The sequence below is a fragment of the Diaphorina citri genome, unplaced genomic scaffold (genome assembly GCF_000475195.1).
Source record: "Diaphorina citri unplaced genomic scaffold, Diaci psyllid genome assembly version 1.1 scaffold229, whole genome shotgun sequence".
In the NCBI taxonomy this organism is placed as follows: domain Eukaryota; kingdom Metazoa; phylum Arthropoda; class Insecta; order Hemiptera; family Psyllidae; genus Diaphorina; species Diaphorina citri.
In genome coordinates, this window is record NW_007377666.1 from 166,609 (window position 1) to 187,706 (window position 21,098).

At 35.6% G+C, this 21,098-nt stretch overlaps 1 protein-coding gene across 5 annotated transcripts in view; it reads right to left on the minus strand.

Annotated features, from left to right (window-relative positions):
- LOC103506355 (probable serine/threonine-protein kinase dyrk1) overlaps window positions 1-21,098 on the minus strand; it is a 175,707-nt gene that overhangs the window by 116,624 nt on the left and 37,985 nt on the right. For 3 of the 5 annotated variants that reach the window (XM_026821422.1, XM_026821423.1, XM_026821421.1), the window contains one exon: window positions 4,453-4,515. The exons of the other annotated variants lie outside the window; for them this stretch is intronic. The gene's annotated coding sequence lies outside the window, so the exon portion shown is untranslated. The remainder of the gene's footprint in view (window positions 1-4,452; window positions 4,516-21,098) is intronic. 5 annotated transcript variants of the gene reach the window in all.

Consider the following 21,098-nt stretch of genomic DNA (forward strand, 5'->3'; position numbering starts at 1 on the left):
ACTTTACCTAATTGCTATAGTATTATTTTGAGAATTTGAGGTCAAACTTCTACCTGGGCATTTTTGGTAGTGGTAGTTAACCTTTTTGAGTAGAATTACAGATATGAGTTAAGATAAGTAGTATGGCAATCGCCCCTACTTACGGCCGGCCGTAACTTAGGGGGGCGATTTTCGCGGCCACCTCAAACTCTACACCACTGCTGCATGTCCTGTGTTTAGGTTTCCACGGGGGACTATATTGTTCCAGAAGTTAGGGGGCACCTCTACGTTCCCGTCAATTCCTGTGAGTTCCTGCCTGGGAACTTCCTGAGTTGATAAGCACTTGTCACAGGACTTCAAAAATTGAAAAGTTGAAAATCTCGAAGAAGTCCAATCTTTTCGATTGTTCGTTGTGGTGGTAGGTGGGTACGCTTCCCCAAGTTATCGCGATAGGCACATAGGTTCTTCCAGGGGATCTTCAACTATTCTCCCCATAAAAGACCTCATTGGAGGGAGCAACAAAGAAAAAATGTGAAAAAATGAAAATGAAATTTCAGGCAGTTGATGATGTATTCCCCTCTAAGACCTCATTGGAGGGAGCAACAAAGAAAAAATGTGAAAAAATGAAAATGAAATTTCAGGCAGTTGATGATGTATTCCCCTCTCCTCTCCCCACACAAAGTCAATTCACTTGTTGTTGGTTGTTGTTTTATAGAATAAAAAAAATCATTCTGTTTGCCATTTGCAATTTCCGATTTTTTATTATAATAATTTAGAAAAAAAGTTGCCAACTCCTTCCCCCACTCTCACCAAAAGCTGCCAGGTTGTTTATGAAGGCAGTCAACTGAAGAGTGTAACACATCACCATTCGTACTCGACAAAAAAAAAAAAAAAAAAAAAAAAAAAAAAAAAAAAAAAAAAAAAAATTATCATTCTGTTTCCCATTTGCAATTTCCGATTTTTTATTATAATAATTTAGAAAAAAAAGTTGCCAACTCCTTCCCCCACTCTCACCAAAAGCTGCCAGGTTGTTTAAGAAGGGAGTCAACTGAAGAGTGTAACACATCACCATTCGTACTCGACAAAAAAAGATGAGAATTGTTCATGGAACAAGACTTTACAGTGACTTCAAAAGGGCCAAAAACTCAAACCCTCCATTTTTGGAGCGTGATTTTATCTATTTAGCTGTTGGTCCTACAGAAAAATAAATTAAAAATGCGAAAAGATTTATATATTTTTCAAAGTCATTTAAATATCAATTAACAATATAGAAAGCCTCTCCTAAGTATTACGAATGCAGGAAACAAATTTGGGGACGAAATGAACCGGAAATGACAATAAAAATATAAAAACGCCACCCCAAAGTAACCCACCCAAAAGCCCATCGGATAAAATAATTGCAGCGTTTTGTACATTTGATTGAGACAGAGGAATGGGAAGAAACAGTCGAAATCAAATAAACAATTACGCCCGAATAATGGAGTTAGCTTTTTCATAAACACTCGGAATTATTCTCTAACAAGGGGTTATGCCGAAAAAGAAAATTTAATAATTCGTGAAAAAAAAAAAAAATAATGGAAAACTCGAAGGGTGTCGAATCGAAAAAAATTGAGGCATGATGATTTCCAAGAGAAAGTTCAGCTAAATAGGAAGAGAGAGGGAGGAGGAGAGAATTCTTTGACATTTTCCTTGTGTGGTTCGGTTCGTCTTACTCTATTTTATCCAGGTACTCAATATGCTGAATTCTAGATCTTGAAAAGAACCTACAAGGGGGGCAAAAAAGGAAAAAAAGTGGGCACATTGAATAATCTCTCCACAAGGGTAACATTGTTGCTCTTATTATTACGTAAGGATAATGTTGTTATTATTTTTATTGCGAGGCTCTACAATAGGACAATTAGAAGTTTATTGAAATGAAATCAAATCGTATACGTGAGTATTATGGAGGTAATTAGTACAGGGTTTTAATATACAGGGTGTCCACATTACATATACATTTACCTATGGGGGTAGGTACCTATTAGAAAAGGCCACCCCAAAGTAACCCACCCAAAAGCCCATCGGATAAAATAATTGCAGCGTTTTGTACATTTGATTGAGACGGAGGAATGGGAAGAAACAGTCGAAATCAAATAAACAATTACGCCCGAATAATGGAGTTAGCTTTTTCATAAACACTCGGAATTATTCTCTAACAAGGGGTTATGCCGAAAAAGAAAATTTAATAATTCGTAAAAAAATAATGGAAAACTCGAAGGGTGTCGAATCGAAAATATCGAGGCATGATGATTTCCAAGAGAAAGTTCAGCTAAATAGGAAGAGAGAGGGAGGAGGAGAGAATTCTTTGACATTTTCCTTGTGTGGTTCGGTTCGTCTTACTCTATTTTATCCAGGTACTCAATATGCTGAATTCTAGATCTTGAAAAGAAGGTACAAGGGGGGTGAAAAAGGAGAAAAAGTGGGGACATTGAATAATCTCTCCACAAGGGTAACATTGTTGCTCTTATTATTACGTAAGGATAATGTTATTATTTTTATTGCGAGGCTCTACAATAGGACAATTAGAAGTTTATTGAAATGAAATCAAATCGTATACGTGGGTATTATGGAGGTAATTAGTACAGGGTTTTAATATACAGGGTGTCCACATTACATATACATTTACCTATGGGGGTAGGTACCTATTAGGACAGAGAGCTGCTGTTCCTTTCTCGTACTTACTCCATCCAAAAAAATTTAAAAGCAAGCTTACCATTTTGCTACAGCAGAAAACCTGAAGTATTGAGGGCTGATTTTACACATCTGGTTACCTTTCATTTCCTCAACCACCTGGTATGCAAGTTAAATTGTAATTAATTATTCAAGTAAATAATTCAAAGTGCATACTTGCAGTAGTAATGAGTTTTCTAATAATATTATAACTTATTACACACATCCGTAACATATTTAAACTGCACATTAAATTTCATATGAGCGCTAGTAGGAGAAAGATGGTCACTCTATTCCACCCTCATTTTTAATGGGTCTAATGTGAACCCAAAAACTTCATTTACACTGGGTTATCGAATCTTTGTTCTTTGTAGAACAAATGGAAATTTTTCTTAAGACAACGTAAAAATACTCGTATTTTAAACCCCTGCTTAAAATTGGTTTGGGATCATATGAGGCAGAGATTACAAAATTTTGACGATTCAAAATATTATATTCAGGTAAGTAACTACACGATTTTACCAAATTTAAACCACAGTATTACAGTGATAGTAATCAAGATTAGATGATTAACACAATTAGTTAACCTTATGTATTATTTTTCTTCTAATAGGTATTAGTAATTCGAAAATTACGAATAGATATAGGAAAATAGAAAAGAGAGCTACGATTGGTGACCAAACCACAGAACGGTTTCATCGAGCCCAACGCTCCCCTATCACATATCATTTCCCTGCATGTCACTTGTACTTGGATAAGCACATGGCTAATCATGTTAAATCACACATGTAGGAATAGACATCAAGTATGCAACCCGTATCACATCTTAATATTACCATGAGACGGAATACCTAATTAACATTTTTTTTAAAACAAATTTCCTTCTGAGAGAAATCTCAAGTGCACCCTCAGGAATGAGCAAAAAAAAAAAAAAAAATGCTTCTAGCTGGTAGGTCTGCAAATTTTGAGTTTTCCAAAGATATTAGACAGCACAGAATTTTCTCTCTTTTTAGGAATTCTTTATTCGAAAGGGAGGCATTGTATAAATTCCTGGGGTGAAGGGACTTTTCAGATTCGGCAGAATAAACTGCAATGTATAGCAACATTAGCAATGTATACCACTGCATGCTGTACTATAGTAATCTGCAAAGTCCAAAGCAGGAGTTGCCGAATATTTTACCAATAAACAGAAAAATGACCATGAAAAATTGAGGGTGGTTAATTTTTGCAAGATTCTAGAATCATTCCGAGAAGGTTTTCGGTCATTTCATATTCTATTCTACAAGCAGGTAAGAGTTACTATCTTGTAAATGTAAATGTAAAATGCAGTTTCTTTGTGTTATTATGTCACAACTTTGGTGCTCACTGCAGCATTGTAGGATTTTCCCAATATCTCAGTAATCCTAAAATCCAATGTTTACCTACCATGCTGGCACCGGTCGCTATGCGCATTTACATGTCATAGCTAGGTACTCATTTTCCTCACGAGGCTGAGTGGGCCCCGCAATTTTGCTGCGAATTTGTACCAAAGCCCATCATTTAGTACCCATTTTGTTTTGAAAGTTCATCCTAGATAACCAACTGTTGTTTCTCTTTGCCTTTGTTTACTCATTTTGTTGGTCCATTTTTCCCTTTTTGAATATTTTACTTCTTATCAAATTTAGGTATCTTTTCTACTCTTTTCTTTCTTAAATCACACTTTTGATTTAGTCCAAAATAATGGTAAGGTTTTTAAGTAAATGAACATTTTTTTTTTCAACTTACCTTTCAGAGATAGTTATGTTAAAGCTTACAATCGTCAGCACATTTTCGACATCATATCAAAACCTGAAACAAAGAGCAAAAGGCAAAATTTAGTTTTTGTTTTATTACCTTACATCTTTTTTATACCATCCCCACTGCCTTGGTTACAGCACATTTTTATGTAGATATTGTAAAAATGTCCAAGTCTGTTTTATCAACTATTCTTTCCTTTCATTTCTAAATTTTCTTAAAAAATCCCCCTTTTCTTTTCTACCTAATGAGAAAATTTCGACTCAAAACCTGCCTCTGTCATACATTTTTATGTAGATATTGTAAAAATGTCCAAGTCTGTTTTACCAACTATTTTTTCCTTTCATTTCTAAATTTTCTTAAAAAATCCCCCTTTTCTTTTCTACCTAATGAGAAAATTTCGACTCAAAACCTGCCTCTGTCATAGCTAGTAACAGCTTCATTCCTTCACTCTCCCTCCTTTCTTGGACAGCACAAAAAGAGAGGAAATCTTGATTATTTTCAATATTGTTTCACTTAATTTTTCTCTCCTGTAATAATGAAAGCATTTTTTCTTGCTTTTTTCTCTCTCGGATTTTTACTTGTTCAAACTGTCAGCAACAGATTTTTTTTTTTTTTTTTCTGTTATATTTCAACAGTTATAAACCCACCGAGGCCAGTGCATTTCAGAAGCAGAAAACAAAATAGGTATACACCTACATAACTGCTTTTTTTCTCCATTCAACTTGAAAATAGAGAACGAAGGTGTTTTTCAAATTTATATTAGATTAACCACAAATAATGTAAAATAAACAAAACTTTTTTCAGAATATTTTTATGATTTTTTTCTCCCGAGATATTTTAGTTTGAAATTCAAATTTCCGATTTACCCGCGAAAACGCTCTTTCCTTTCCTCTCTCCAAAATGGCCGTCGATGACGTCATAACTCCCTAAACAATCATTGTTTACAAAAAATGTAATGCATAAATACATAGGGTTTGAAGAGATCTTTACTTTGGGATTTTTCTAATTTTAACAAAAAACATTGAAAGAATAAATTTCGTGGTTTTAGTTTCTAAAGAACATTCTCTATTAATCACTTTTTGTTTCAAAGCTTAAAGTTAAGTCGTTGCTGAGAACCCATGCTGTAAAGTTGGACCCTGCGTTATTCTCTATAATGTCAGGATCATATAAATATTGTGTTGTACTTGAATGTACACGTACCTACTACAGTGGCTACCCCTGATAAACTTTTTATTCATGTGCCCAAAGATGTAAAATAGAGAAAGTTATGGATAACAGCCATGAGAAGAGCAGATTTGTCAAACAAAACCACAGCATTTGTTTGAGAAGATCACTTTAATGTAAGTAAATACATGCATTCCAAATAGGTACCTAATACACCGATAAAATTACATGAAAGGAGAACCATTGTCTTGTAGAATTATCTGTTCAGGACATAACAGTTAGGATTCATCCTATCTAGTAATAAAATCCTAGGCCATCTTAGCCCACAACAGTCCTACAGACTACAAAACGAACAAGCACCCATGAGCTTAGCTACCATGAACAATTCTGGTATAGGTAGGTACGAAATATGGATCTTGTCCTGCCTTGGTCCTTCAATGGTCACAAGCTTCTTGTCTGATAGGTAATCATGCAGAAAGTTTAGGTCCTGGTCAAAAGGTTGAGATTTCCTCATAAGGAAATTTGAGAGTTTGACTGCAACAATATAGATTATTGATCATTGGTCTTTTTTACCTATATTTACCCATCGATAAAACGAGAATACTTTTCGGATGCAGAATTACATAGGTCAGTTAAGTGATAGCCTTTTCTTGTGACTGAATGGGTTAAATTCAAAGCTCAGCTAACAATAATAGGTATTCCTATGTTCTCGTATTGATTCTGTACCGAAGAACAAAGTGTTAAAAGTTCAATTGTGGGAACATTACATTCGAGCTTTGAAGATTCAGATTATTGGTAAGAAAGAGAATAAGTAACCAATAGTTAGGTAGGTACGTTCAATACAGGTAATTGTTCAACACTAAAAAAATAATAATTGGTACAACATTTTGTCGGAACTTTATGTTCAAACCTACATTTTGCCACTTGCAGGTATCTATAGGTATCTATTATAATTGTTGAGGGAGCAGAAGATTTTATCTTTGAACCCGGATCTTTGTGACTATGTACTAATCTGGCTTTATGTAGTGAGTACATAGAATATAAGTACATAGTGGTATAAGTATGTACATAGAATAGATACCGATAACAATTTAAGTTTAACAAAATTATTATCTATGCACGCTACCAAAAACAATTAACAGCTTAAAGATCATTATTTCCTTATTGAGACCACCTAAGCTATTAAGATATCAGATTTGGATAGGTTGGTATCAGAACTCAATGGGTCAAAGTTATAATCCGATTTCACGGATGACCTACAGCTTAATTTCGCAGCTGACCCCCGAGGTTAGTCCACCTACTAGTGAACCAATACAATATGATGGGAATCAGCTAAATCGGCCAATCCACTCATACTCACCTCTGTAAATTTTATGGTCAGACCACTGGTTATTAAAAAATTGAGCTTACTGTTTTTCTTCTTCTTCTTCTTCTTCTTAATTAACTTGATTTTTACACATCAAAATTTTCAGTGTGGCATTTGGCACACCCACTAATATAACATTTTTCAGATCATCCTACAATACAAAGCAGTAGTTTGGAAATACCTAATAACAGTAATTATCAAGTAGGTAGGTAGGTAGGTAGGTAGGTACCTATTTAAGAGTCCTACCTATTTAAGTTTCCTAAGCACTTATTATTACCTAATTAGGAATTTCTTTGTATCCAAATTCGCCTAATCCATCCATTTTATTGCTTTTAGTCACCAATCTTCTGTTTTAGTCACCATTTCCTTTACATCTCACCATGATTTGAATCACAAAGTAACCTAGACAGGTATTTCCACAGCTCCCCCCACTCCCCTTTTCTTCTCCCATCATCAGACACCTCAAGACACCGGGAAACGACCAATTGAGTTTCCATTGAGGCGGTGCCCTATTTCCATATTTCTTTCCGAAACAGGCTTTCAGGCTTCATTGAAAATAATCAGGGGAAGGGGGGGGGTCTGATGAAATTAGTTCAAAGTATGAAAGAACAAGAAAGAGAGAGAGAGAGAGAGAAGGGAGAGAGAGACGATTGTGTAAAGATGTGTTCCTTTCCTTGTTTTTGGAATAAGTGTGACGGAGATTGATTGTGTTCTTCCTCGTGTCAAGCAAAAGCAAGCTGTTCAGTTCTCCAATTCATAAAGCTGTGACATGGGGGAAAAATGCTGATATAATTCCCTCCTGGGGCTCATAAGGTTGCGGGTTCGATCCCCTCCCGGGGCGGCCTTGATCGTAGAGAAGATTAAAGTAAACAAAGGCAACATATACAGGGTGATCGGGAAAAATACCTAAAAGTAGGTACTGGTGAAAGACATTTAGAGCACTTATACCTTTTTATTTATTTTCTATTTATTTATTTTCTACTATTTATTTTTGTAGAGAAGATTAAAGTAAACAAAGGCAACATATACAGGGTGATCGGGAAAAACACCTAAAAGTAGGTACTGGTGAAAGACATTTAGAGCACTTATACCTTTTTATTTATTTTCTATTTATTTATTTTCTACTATTTATTTTTGTGTCAAGCAAAAGCAAGCTGTTCAGTTCTCCAATTCATAATGCTGTGACATGGGGGAAAAATGCTGATATAATTCCCTCCTGGGGCTCATAAGGTTGCGGGTTCGATCCCCTCCCGGGGCGGCCTTGATGATAAACAGATAAGGTTCGTTCGCGGAACGGATGGCTTTTTCGGAACGGCTGGCCTGTCTTGTCCTAGCTCGGCTGGCCTGTCTTGTTCTAGGTTTCTCTTCAATTTCGGGACGATAAGACCTATTTAGCCTCTCGCCTGTGAAATTTGGTTACCTCTGCCCCTAAAGGACCTCTCGCCCGTGAAATTTGGTTACCTCTCCCCCTGAAGGTTCACAGTTCGCCCTGGGTGGAAACCTAACCCGTGACCTAGCCCTTAGAAGGCAGGCACGCTACCCTCCAAGCTAGCTAGGCTGCGGCAATTTGTTTGTTTGTTTTTGTTTGTTTGTTTGTTTGTTTTTTTTTTTTTTTTTTTTTTTTTTTGGTGGATAGAGGGCCGGCACCCTCCCCTCCAAGCTAGCTGGGCTGTGGCAATTTTTTTGTTTTTTTTTTTTGTTTTTTTTTTTTTTTTTTGGACGCTAGTATGGAAGAGAGACAACAAAGACTCCTATGAATGGAACAGAGTCGATATAAACAGCAGATTTGTAGTTCTCACTTTCTCTCTCTCTCGCATTGTTGCATTGTCGGGTAATTAAAAATAATTAATTGTCTTTTGGTGACTAAAAAAAAGTGTTGTTATCCGTGAAAACAAGAGCGTGACCTTTAACACAGCACAGAATTTTCTCTCTTTTTATTAGGAATTCTTTATAGGAAAGGGAGGCATTGTATAAATTCCTGGGGTGAAGGAACTTTTCAGATTCGGCAGAATAAAAGAGGTATATTCTGCAATGTATGGCAATATTAGCAATGTATACCACTGCATGCTGTAGGTACTATAGTAATCTGCAAAGCCGGGAATCGAACCCGGGTCTCCCGCGTGCAAGGCGAGCGCAGTGACCACTACGCCATGGGAGCTGACTCGTTACTATCCTACTAATGTCTGAAGTATTGTGTGCCACTTACCTATATTCAAAATGAAACTGGTGTATGGAAGGAAGTAAATGGAAAGAGAACGCTCATCAGAAACACGGAGAGAGAGAGCGAGAGAGCGGAAAGAGAGAGAGAGAGAGAGAGAGAGAGAGAGAGAGAGAGAAAAGGGGGTTTTGTATTAGGAATAAAGGTTAGGTATGTATGGGATGTATTGATTTTCTACTTTAAGAAAACTAAACTTGTCTAATGAGAACAAACAAAATTCCTTTTCTCTCTTCCTCCCTTTCTCTTTCGCCTTCTCTTTCATACACACACCCTTTCTCTCACACTAGCTTTTATTCCTTCTTTCTATTTTCCTTTCTGTCTATTTTCCTTATATACACCTAATTGCTAGAAAAGGCTCCAATAATTCTAGAATTCACTCCTATTCGGGCAGGATAAATAAGGTATAGTTATAAGACTTTTAAGTAAGTTTTCCTTGAAATCCCTCAAATTATACTTTACGCACGTGTAGATTGTGGGAAATAACTGTTAGCGGAATCATTATCTTTTGCCGGATCCTAGTGTAAATCACAACGTATATAATTGCAGGACACTTAACCATTTAATGAGGAAAGAAAACGCCAGGTTTGTGTTCAGAAGAGCTGAAAAAAGGTTAAAAAAGAATCTGATGAAGACTCGACAGAAGGAAAGAATAAGGGAAGAGACGTAGGTAAAATAATTATTGTATTTAAAGGAGGCAGGAAAGAAAAACGTGTGATAGTAGGTATTATTTTAATTATTATTTTGCTGCATTTCCTCATATTTTTTTTTAATCATTTTATGTTTTGCATTTTTAATTATTTATGATAGTGACAATAAGCAGATGTTTTGCATGTGTAACCTTGTTTCATTCGCTTGAAAAATTCAGTTTTCTTCTTAAATGTGTTGAAAACCATTAGGGAAAGCAGTTTACTGAGTGCTGGCTGTGTGCGTTGTCGTATGAGCGAAAGTTTTGTGCACTTCCATTTTTTAGGCACGAAAGTTTTTATTATTATTTCATTTTTTACGTCTATGAAAAGGGAAGTAAATAAATGTATAATAGCAACAATAATATTATTATAAATTCATAATAAATGATGTTTTTTTCTCTTTTTACCAAGTGCATCACAATATTCACAATCAAACAATGCGGAATGAATAAGATTTTCCACAGATTCCTCTCTTAGACAATACAAGACCTCTTTGGTTTGAATAGAAGAGCAAAAATAATGATTCAGGTGAAGAAATAACTGAAGAGTTCTGTGAGAGAGAAAACAAAAATCATGAACAAATAAATGAACAACAAAATAGACAACAATGAGCTCGAGTGGTGGATAAGTCTTGTGGTGGCAAGAGGAGGAAGAGGAGACGAAGAAAAAAAAAGAGGAGGAGAATGATGATAAAAAGAAGAAGAGGAAGAAAAGAAGAAGAAGAAGAAGAAGAAGAGGAGGAGGAGGAGGAGAAGAACGAGGGAGGAGGAGGAGGAGGAGGAGGTAAAATAAGATAGGAAGAGGAAATGATGGAGGAGAAAATGGATGAGGAAGACAAAACAAAGAGCAAGAGGAGGAGGTGGAAGAGAAAAAAAGCACTTGTTGTATTTTTATGCTCTATCACGGACCTTTCATAAGCGAGAGACTCATCAATGCTTTCAACAAAGATGGCGGCTTTTGAGTTTTTTTCTCTTTGGTGTAAAATGGTGACAGGGTGCCACAAGTTTAAGGTGGAAGAACTCTATTATTGGGTTACTTCCCCTGATTTAGGCAGTTGGAGTGCTATATAATTTATCCGTATATTAATATTGTTAATTTAGTATAATACTAGCCACCACATTTACTGTTATGTAAGAGCGTAAAATTGTAATTTAGCCCCCTCTATTTCTCCCAGTATCGATCCATAGTCAATACCTAATATAGGAGTGTAAACTTTAGAGCTTTTGCCTATTCCGTCCCAGATACATTTCTTAAAACGAGGAAAATTGCCAGTTTTTACCCAAGTATTATGTATGGATGTTTTGAAACATAATTTCGTGATAATAACCTACTAGGGTATTTAAATCCACACTGATGAAAGGCTATTAAAAAGGGAGAAATATTCAAGCGTTAATTGGGATTTCCCACTGTGATTAGCTCGGCCTTTGGTATCTTACATTTTCTTGTCAAGTCTACAAGTCCACTAGAACATATGAGTCCAAAGTCTTTTCCAAGGTAACTGAAGAGGTTTGATAAAACTCATATAAAATTGTGAACCCGTGAGCTATCTTCTATAGAATCTACACTGGTAGTGTGGGTACCTATATCTAAGGTAGTCGTTGTTGGTAAAAATTGATATTTATTTGGCCCCGGGCGAAAATTATGAATGTAGATAGATAGGTTATAACGAGAGAAAAAAAAAAAAAAAAAAAAAAAAAGGGGGGAAAAATTTTCCGTTTGTCAATAACGATTTATAATTCTCGTAGTAATAAAATAAAAGCAAGCATTATTCACTTGATTGGAAACGAGACAAATTCGATCGGAAAAACATAAATAAGACTCGCAATTTCCTGGTTCTTCCTTTGTTAAGATGCGAATTCACTTTGCATACGAAGTAAACAGGCCAAGATCTTTGTTCACGTATGCACTCGTGTTCGAAAACAATTTTATATTTGAAACATTAAGTGACATGATAAATTGAGTTCTACCACATGTGCCTGCTCGCGTAATCTTCTGGCTCCATGGGATATTTGGTTGGGAAAAACAAGAGGAAGAATAACTAGAATGAGATGAAACCAGTTCTAATTCCTTTGTTAAGATGCGAATTCACTTTGCATACGAAGTAAACAGGCCAAGATCTTTGTTCACGTATGCACTCGTGTTCGAAAACAATTTTATATTTGAAACACTAAGTGACATGATAAATTGAGTTCTACCACATGTGTCTGCTCGCGTAATCTTCTGGCTCCATGGGATATTTGGTTGGGAAAAACAAGAGGAAGAATAACTAGAATGAGATGAAACCAGTTCTAAACCCAATGTAGATGCAATACACAAGTGCATTTCGATATTAACGAGGCAAAAATTCATAAACTGGACAGTGCTGGTAGGGAATGTCTTTTGTTGTATTTCAATTTTCTGCAATCACACATAGATATGGTCTAGAATACCTAGATGCTTAGGGTGTTTAGGTAGAAACATGTAAACGGGGAAAAATTGTGCAACAAAATTAGGAAAGTAGGTTATTCCGCTTGGGGTCGAGTGGATTGAAACACATCATATGCTTTCAGGCACACTCCATTTGTCAAAGGTAGGATCTCCTTGCCCTTAGGATCAATTTAATTTGAAGAAATCATTTACTGATGAAATTCAAATTCGAACTTCATGAATCTCTTAAATTGCATATGGATCTAAGGATAATAATTATTAAACTATGCAGCAGTGATTTCACAAATACATTGGCAGATAAGATAATTTGTGAACAATGCTTCCACCTTGGTCGAATAGAAAAAGCGGGAACAAAACAACAAATAGGTAATTTGCCCTCAGGATTCCAGATCCAACCAAGCAGATGAGCAGATGAATCGTGCTCTGAACACCTTGTAATGTCAAAACTTGATGAACTTCGTGTGACGTGTGATAACATCTATTTGAGGTTGTCTCATACATATTTAGTGCATTTCGATATTAACGAGGCAAAAATTCATAAACTGGACAGTGCTGGTAGGGAATGTCTTTTGTTGTATTTCAATTTTCTGCAATCACACATAGATATGGTCTAGAATACCTAGATGCTTAGGGTGTTTAGGTAGAAACATGTAAACGAGGAAAAATTGTGCTACAAAATTAGGAAAGTAGGTTATTCTGCTTGGGGTCGAGTGGATTGAAACACATCATATGCTTTCAGGCACACTCCATTTGTCAAAGGTAGGATCTCCTTGCCCTTAGGATCAATTTAATTTGAAGAAATCATTTACTGATGAAATTCAAATTCGAACTTCATGAATCTCTTAAATTGCATATGGATCTAAGGATAATAATTATCAAACTATGCAGCAGTGATTTCACAAAAAACATTGGCAGATAAGATAATTTGTGAACAATGCTTCCACCTTGGTCGAATAGAAAAAGCGGGAACAAAACAACAAATAGGTAATTTGCCTTTAGGATTCTATCTCCAGACCAAGCAGATGAGCAGATGAAACGTGCTCTGAACACCTTGTAATGTCAAAACTTGATGAACTTCGTGTGACGTGTGATAACATCTATTTGAGGTTGTCTCATACATATTTAGATGTTTAATGTAATTAGTACGCTAATCCTTCAGCACTCACTCTTGCGTCCCACTGTAAGCACTACAGATTCTACATTACAGAACGTTTGAAAATTCTGGTGACATATTTTTAAGGGAACTGGCAACATCTAGAAGTCTGAAACGTAACCCTTCACAAATAGTAATTTCTCCTCTCTGGGGATTGTAATAACTCAAGTATTGTGACATCTGACTCCTGAAGATTCGTATAATCTTAACCCATCTTTTGGGAATGTTGCCCTTAAACCTAAGCTCAGAGTGGGCTTTTTGTGTATGAAATATTTCTAGATTACTTTTCACAGCGTAAAGGTAAAGTTGTTCCTATACATGGACTGCTAGCGCTGATGGTATCATTATTCAGTAGTGCAACAATGAAAATGGACATCCTATCACTGCTTTCTATAGGTATGCAACTTGAGATGCACATCTAGGCTCACAGAGACAAATTCATTTTGACCTTTCGATTTTGCATCAAAGGCAATTTTCTCTCAGCACGTTCTAAGGACTGAACCGGTCCAATTCTATAATGTTATTCGCCATATTTTGTTCAAAGTTATAAATAATGGTTATTGTCAGTTTGGCACAAGATCATAACGTCCCCACCTGCTCAAGTTAGGTGAGTAAGCTCTTACGTAACTATAACTACACTAAGCATTGTGATCCAAATTGATACCACCAGTCGATTTGTATTTATAGGTATTCAACTCACCAGCGCAATTAGAACTTGTAGAACATGCCGTCAGTACACAAGTACACATGCTGATTCCATTTATCAATATTTATATTTTGCTACTTTTTCGAAATAAAAGGTGATAAAATAGTTCTTGAGTATGACAATGTACTTTTTCTTCTATAGGTATGCAACTTGAGATGCACATCTAGGCTCACAGAGACAAATTCATTTTGACCTTTCGATTTTGCATCAAAGGCAATTTTCTCTCAGCACGTTCTAAGGACTGAACCGGTCCAATTCTATAATGTTATTCGCCATATTTTGTTCAAAGTTATAAATAATGGTTATTGTCAGTTTGCGAGTACGGAATCTATTCCCTGTGTCCCTTTTCTCTATGGAACACCCTGTAAGTGCAACGCATCTCTATCTACTTGCTATGTAGAGGTAAGTAATAAACTACATCAACACGTCACTACCTAGCATCTCACACTATTTTTCTATTAATTTAATAATTTATTATATCCTCCACATTGTACGGAGGAGGATACAAGCTATAGCCATTGGTTTGGGTAGATTCTTTACAAGAAGAATCAGCAACTTTTCAGTCGGAAGATAGCCTTGCGAAAGTTACAGCTATACAAACGGTAATTACAAAGGTGGTTATAGTAAGTACTTTAGAAAAATGTATGTATACTTATAAATGCTTATCTATAAATAAAATTTTGAAAAGTACATGTCATGACACTATATTTGTCAGTAAATACATAATTATATTTATTTGTACACATACTTATAGACATCTACAATGCTATACCTCAGCTTACACAGGCTAGTCTGTTCTAACAAAATTGATTATTATAAAAGCTGCGATTTTCCAGCTCTGCTCATTCATTTTAGTCACAAGTCAAAGATTATACATAGGTATGTAGTATAACTGAAACCAAAGTCATACATCTTTCTCTCTACAATATGTAGTACGGGAATAGTGTTGTGGAATAATGCTGTCCTGTACCGCATTGTACATTTGACAGGGTGGCTCTGAATTATTGCAAGGTGCAGGTAGAAATTAGCACTTGGATTAGAAATTAGGAGGACATCTTGAGTGGTCAAACTTGAGTACCTTTTTTCCATTAATTAACTCTCTAGTATCCTTGAATTCGGTCTTATTTCAGTCCCATGCAAATTTGGTCATTAGTCATCCACTTGTACCGCATTGTACATTAGACAGGGTGGCTCTGAATTATTGCAAGGTGCAGGTAGAAATTAGCACTTGGATTAGAAATTAGGAGGACATCTTGGGTGGTCAAACTTAAGTACCTTTTTTCCATTAATTAACTCTCTAGTATCCTTGAATTCGGTCTTATTTCAGTCCCATGCAAATTTGGTCATTAGTCATCCACAAATTTCAGACTAAAATTTACACCTGAAACGTTGATCACCTGCCTACATGGACTTATATTTTACACAAATAATTTGAATTTTTTGTCTAAAGTTCAATAAAAATTTACAATGTGTTTCAATTTCAATTATTTCAAATTTTAATCCTTTTAAATTAACCCAGCCTAAATTTTCTAATCGTCACTATATTTTACACAAATAATTTGAATTTTTTGTCTAAACTTCAATAAAAATTTACAATGTGTTTCAATTTCAATTATTTCAAATTTTAATCCTTTTAAATTAACCCAGCCTAAATTTTCTCATCGTCTTGAACCACCCAGTAACCTGTTTGATTATAATAATATGGGTGAATCAAAATAAATATTATTATTATCTCCTCGATCCATCTCTCTTCCTTTTCATTACCCTCCTTCCATTTCTACCCCCATTTGTATTGACAAATACAATGACATTTGTCAACAAGTGAATTTACATCCGTCCTCCCTCTGTTTGCAAACAGCCCTCAATATTCAAAAATATATAAACAAAAGCTTGGGCGGGAAAAACATCAAAGAGGAAAAACTTGCCCTGTCTTTTTCCCAACCTTTCTTCCCTTTTTGAATGACAATGTGTAGGTATAGGAACAAGTAGTAATATAAACAGACAAACCGAAGCACATACACAAGATAGCAAGATACACACTATTTCTTCTTGATGTTACATTAGAGTGTTGGAAATTTACATAGGTACAATAACATACAAGATAATAATAATAATAATAATAATAATAATAATAATAATAATAATAATAATAATAATAATAATAATAATAATACATTTAGAGCACTTATACCTTTTTATTTATTTTCTATTTATTTATTTTCTACTATTTATTTTAGATGAAAACTAGTTTGTTTGAAAAATAACATTACCAAAACGTTTTTCCACCCTCTCTCAAGACAAAGATCTAAATCCAAGGAGAACTTTCTCTTGGCCCACCCTGTAGATTTTCTCCCGTTTTTTCCATCGGTACTTTGATTTTAATTTCCAGCTCTCTCACTGTTGGGAAATCATTCGTTATTATTTGAGAATCATTAGGAAGAAAACAAAGCGATTCATTTTGTTCTCTTTTGATCATTGGAAAGTTCAACGAAAGTTCGAAACCTGCGCCTCCCTTGAGTGGGACAGTGGTGCTCAACTTGGGGGGAATGGGACAAACAAAGGGATGGTGAATCCTCATTTAATAGAAAGCATACAAAGCTGAGCACGGCCCATTTAGACCCAAGTATGTCAACCGAAATAAAGCCCCATTTATTTTTCTTGCTTAATTGGACGTAGGTAAAAGTAGCTAATATAAACCGTTGCCTAGAAGCTCTAGAAATCAATATACTGGGTCAGATATACTTCAATTTATCGAGCTTAGCTATTTTGGTAAAATTAAAGCCTCATTTTGTTCAAATCTGATGATTCTGATACTCAGCATTAAACAGACATTCGGAAAAGGTGAAAACTTCTCTCCTCCTACTGTTAATGTAATGATTTAAATGAAAATTATTACTCCGTATTCTTCATAAAATAAATAAAAGAAAAAAGCGAAAAATAATAAATTTACATGATAAAAGATAGTAAAAGAGCTTATTATTGAATTGAATGGAAGAAAATTTTAAAAATTTCCAAATCACTCTTTTTCCATGTAATGCAAAAAAATAATATGTGAACTTGGGAAAAGTAATTTTGTAATGTACAAAATATTTCTCAAATTGAAAAGAACATAAGGAAAAATGTTTTCCGCTTTTATTTATCATTCAAATAATAATGTCATTTTGGTACATGCATGGAAATTGTGTAGGTAGGTACAATGTATTAGCGTATGTAGGAAAGAAAACTTAATATCTAATACCAACTAGCTAGTAGGTACATAGATATGAAGGTAGGTAACCCATATACCTAATGTAATATTGGGAGAAATGTGGGAACTTCGATTTCCTTTTAACTGAAAAGCTGGGTGTGCTGAAATTCTCTGGTGTGTGTAATATATGTAATATTGGGAGAAATGTGGGAACTTCGATTTCCTTTTAACTGAAAAGCTGGGTGTGCTGAAATTCTCTGGTGTGTGTAATATTTCACATACACAAAACGAATTATTTGGTTACTTTAAAAATGTCTATAATCTTCAAAAGAACATTATTTTCCATCTAATTGTACAAAGTCCTTTCTGTTAAGCATTTCATTTAGAATGGGAAACTCAACATGGCACATAACAAAAGCCGCAAAAAAATTCAAACCCAAAAAATCCGAGCACTCTTTCTTTCTCTTTAAAAAGAGATAAATTTAAAATGACACAGTAACATCTATTAAAACTATCTGTGTACATGAAAGTCGACACACCAATAGAGAGTGGGAATAAAGGGACGGAAAGCTGGGAGGTAAAGCTTTTCCGAGGGAGAACTTTTCTCTGACAAGAATAACAAATAAGGTGCCCCACCCCCCCTGATAATATTGGCTGCAGTGATAATCGAGTCTCCGGAAATCTATAATCGGAACTCTGAGGGATTTCTCTTTTCTTCGGGAAAAAGGAGATTTCTTTTGTGTGAGGAAGCGACAAGAATAACAAATAAGGTGCCCCACCCCCCCTGATAATATTGGCTGCAGTAATAATCGAGTCTCCGGAAATCTATAATCGGAACTCTGAGGGATTTCTCTTTTCTTCGGGAAAAAGGAGATTTCTTTTGTGTGAGGAAGTCATGTGAATTCAGTTCAGACGCGAGGGAGGAAGAGGGTCGTTCAGATGAAAAGTAGTTGAGGTGGAGAAATGTGCGGACAAAGAATTGCACCTAGCTCCCTTCAGAAAGGACACGGTTGGTCCAGTGGTAACGCGCTTGCTTGCCATGCAGAAGGTCCCGGGTTCGAATCCCACCATCGACAAAAATTTGTACTCCAGAAATGTGCGGACAAAGAATTGCACCTAGCTCCCTTCAGAAAGTCCAAGGTAATAATGAAATAATGACAATAAACTTTTTTCTTACCCATTTTTTACGTTATTTTTTCTGGTTAGATTGTTTTCTTAGGACCCATTCAATTAAAATCATATACCAATCGAGGAATGGTTAAGCCTCTAGAAAATTTCCCCCCCGGCTGAGATTCAAAATTTCAAATCCATTGATTTAATGCACCCTCAAGTCAGAGGACCAGACAAATTGCTTTTCAAATCAGAGGACAAGACACAATTCGGGAGCTTTCTTTTAACAAAAAGCTTTGAGAGAAAGTATCCCCTCATCTGTTGAGAAATAATAGCTTTCTTTTCTTGAACGTCCGGTATCTCCCCCTCTCCTCAATATTTGAACAAAGCTTTTTTTCTACCCGTAAGGCTTCCATGAGTAATTAATGATTATTTCGTGTATGGGACTTTATTATTAATATTTTATTATTTCATTTTTTTTTTTTTTTTGGAATTAGAGATAGGTATACGTGCTTTGAATTCTGTCCATTGTAAGATTCCTTGTAAGATTCCTTGACTTTGATTGTGAGGCAATGACAATCAATTGCTGGAGTGAGAGAAAAAAGAGCAGGGGAAAAAGGAGGTGGGGGGTAAAAGTGATGTACGAAATTTCTCGTCTCATCTTGAAATTTACGAGACGGTATAGAAATCACAAGACAAGGCCTTGTTTTGTCTAGAAATGGGAGAAAAATACCCCAATACGAGTACCTACTTATAAAAACTAGGTTGTCTAGGAACAAACTTTTATAGTTTTTTACAAAACTTTCCCTAAGAGCTGATCATTTCAATCCGCTGATTTCTGGGAGTAGGATCCAAAGATCCCAGGATTTAAATTTAGAGGCCCTTCAAAATCCCAAAAATAGCTGGTTTAGTGCAGAGCGTGTTGCATATTTATACATCCAAGAGCAGGCGCTCATAGAATTTGATCCCTGTGAACCATTCACTGGCTAGCAATTGGATTTTATTTATTTATTATTATTTATTTTTTTAAATTTAAAAGTAGGTACTTGTCTTGGTCTGAACAAGAACTTTTTCAGCAATTTCTTTTGCCTCCCAATTTTAAATAGCAAATTACCTACCTATAATACTCGAACAAAGGCATCAGAAAAAACGCCAATAGGTATTGTTAAAACAGCAAAATTACCTATTAATCGAACAAAAGCCTCAGAAAAAAAAAAAACGAAGGCAAAAATTCGTTCGAAGAATTTGTCGTCTAACACAAGAGCAAATAAATTGCCCCCGGGGTAAAAATAGGGGAAATAAGAGAAAAAAAGGGAGGGAGGCAACACTAAGTAGTAATCTTTTCCTTTGTTAACACAAGGTAAGATTAGGGAAAGGGGAAGAGGGAGAAGGAGGGGAATGCAGAGAAGGAGAACAGAGAAGGAGGTTGAAGTATTTTGTCCTTACACAATGACACTAATAACAAAAATGACATAAAAATGTTGGATGGAGAGAGAGAGAGAGAGAGGGAGGCAACACTAAGTAGTAATCTTTTTCTTTGTTAACACAAGGTAAAATTAGGGAAAGGGGAAGAGGGAGAAGGAGGGGAATGCAGAGAAGGAGGTTGAAGTATTTTGTCCTTACACAATGACACTAATAACAAAAATGACATAAAAATGTTGGATGGAGAGAGAGAAAGAGAGAGAGAGAGAGATAGAGAGAGGGAGGGAGAGAGACAGAGAGAGAGAGAGAGAGAGGGCTTCCTAATCACATTTTTCACACTCCCCATTCTTTGCTGTTATTTCAGCAAGATCTTTAGTTCAGGGTGAATATGTAGGGAAGTTTAGGCACACTTAGAGAAGGAAAAAAAGTTATTGATAGAACCTGACTTGAATTTTCATGTGCCTTAAATGATTTTCCTCCGAAATGAGAGAGAGTAATTGGGCCTGATTGCCGGGGGAAGTGAGACAAAGCGTAGGGAAGTTTAGGCACACTTAGAGAAGGAAAAAAAGTTATTGATAGAACATGACTTGAATTTTCATGTGCCTTAAATGATTTTCCTCCGAAATGAGAGAGAGTAATTGGGCCTGATTGCCGGGGGAAGTGAGACAAAGCGAAGATTTTATCCTGTTATTCCGTCATGTAATAGAAAGTCGTGTGATGTTCACGCCAGCTTTCTTTTTTCAAAAGGATTGGTCAGGTTCAATCCATTGTTAAAATTGCATAAATTTCTGATTAGGACCTTCGAAAAAGTCTCGACCTCTCCACAAAATGCCCCAACTACACAAATTGGGTTGAAAAGGTCGAAAAAACGATAAATCGTTCCAGAATATAATTACAACGTTTAAGAGCGTGATGACATCATGGGTCATAAATATGAAGATTTTAAACCGAACCACTTTGAAATTATGAATGTGTGAAAACTAATTAAGATATCGGAATTATAATTTGGTGCCGATTGTGCATTGAAGAAATATCTCATCGTAAACCTGTCTGGATAACATTTAAATAAAGACATTTAGATGTAATGACAAAGGGATTACATTGTGAATTAATTTTCCCATGGGAATTTAGGTTGATTTATCGAGTCCCAATGTTGGTGCTTCTTGCACATCCACATTTGGTGCTTCTTGCACAT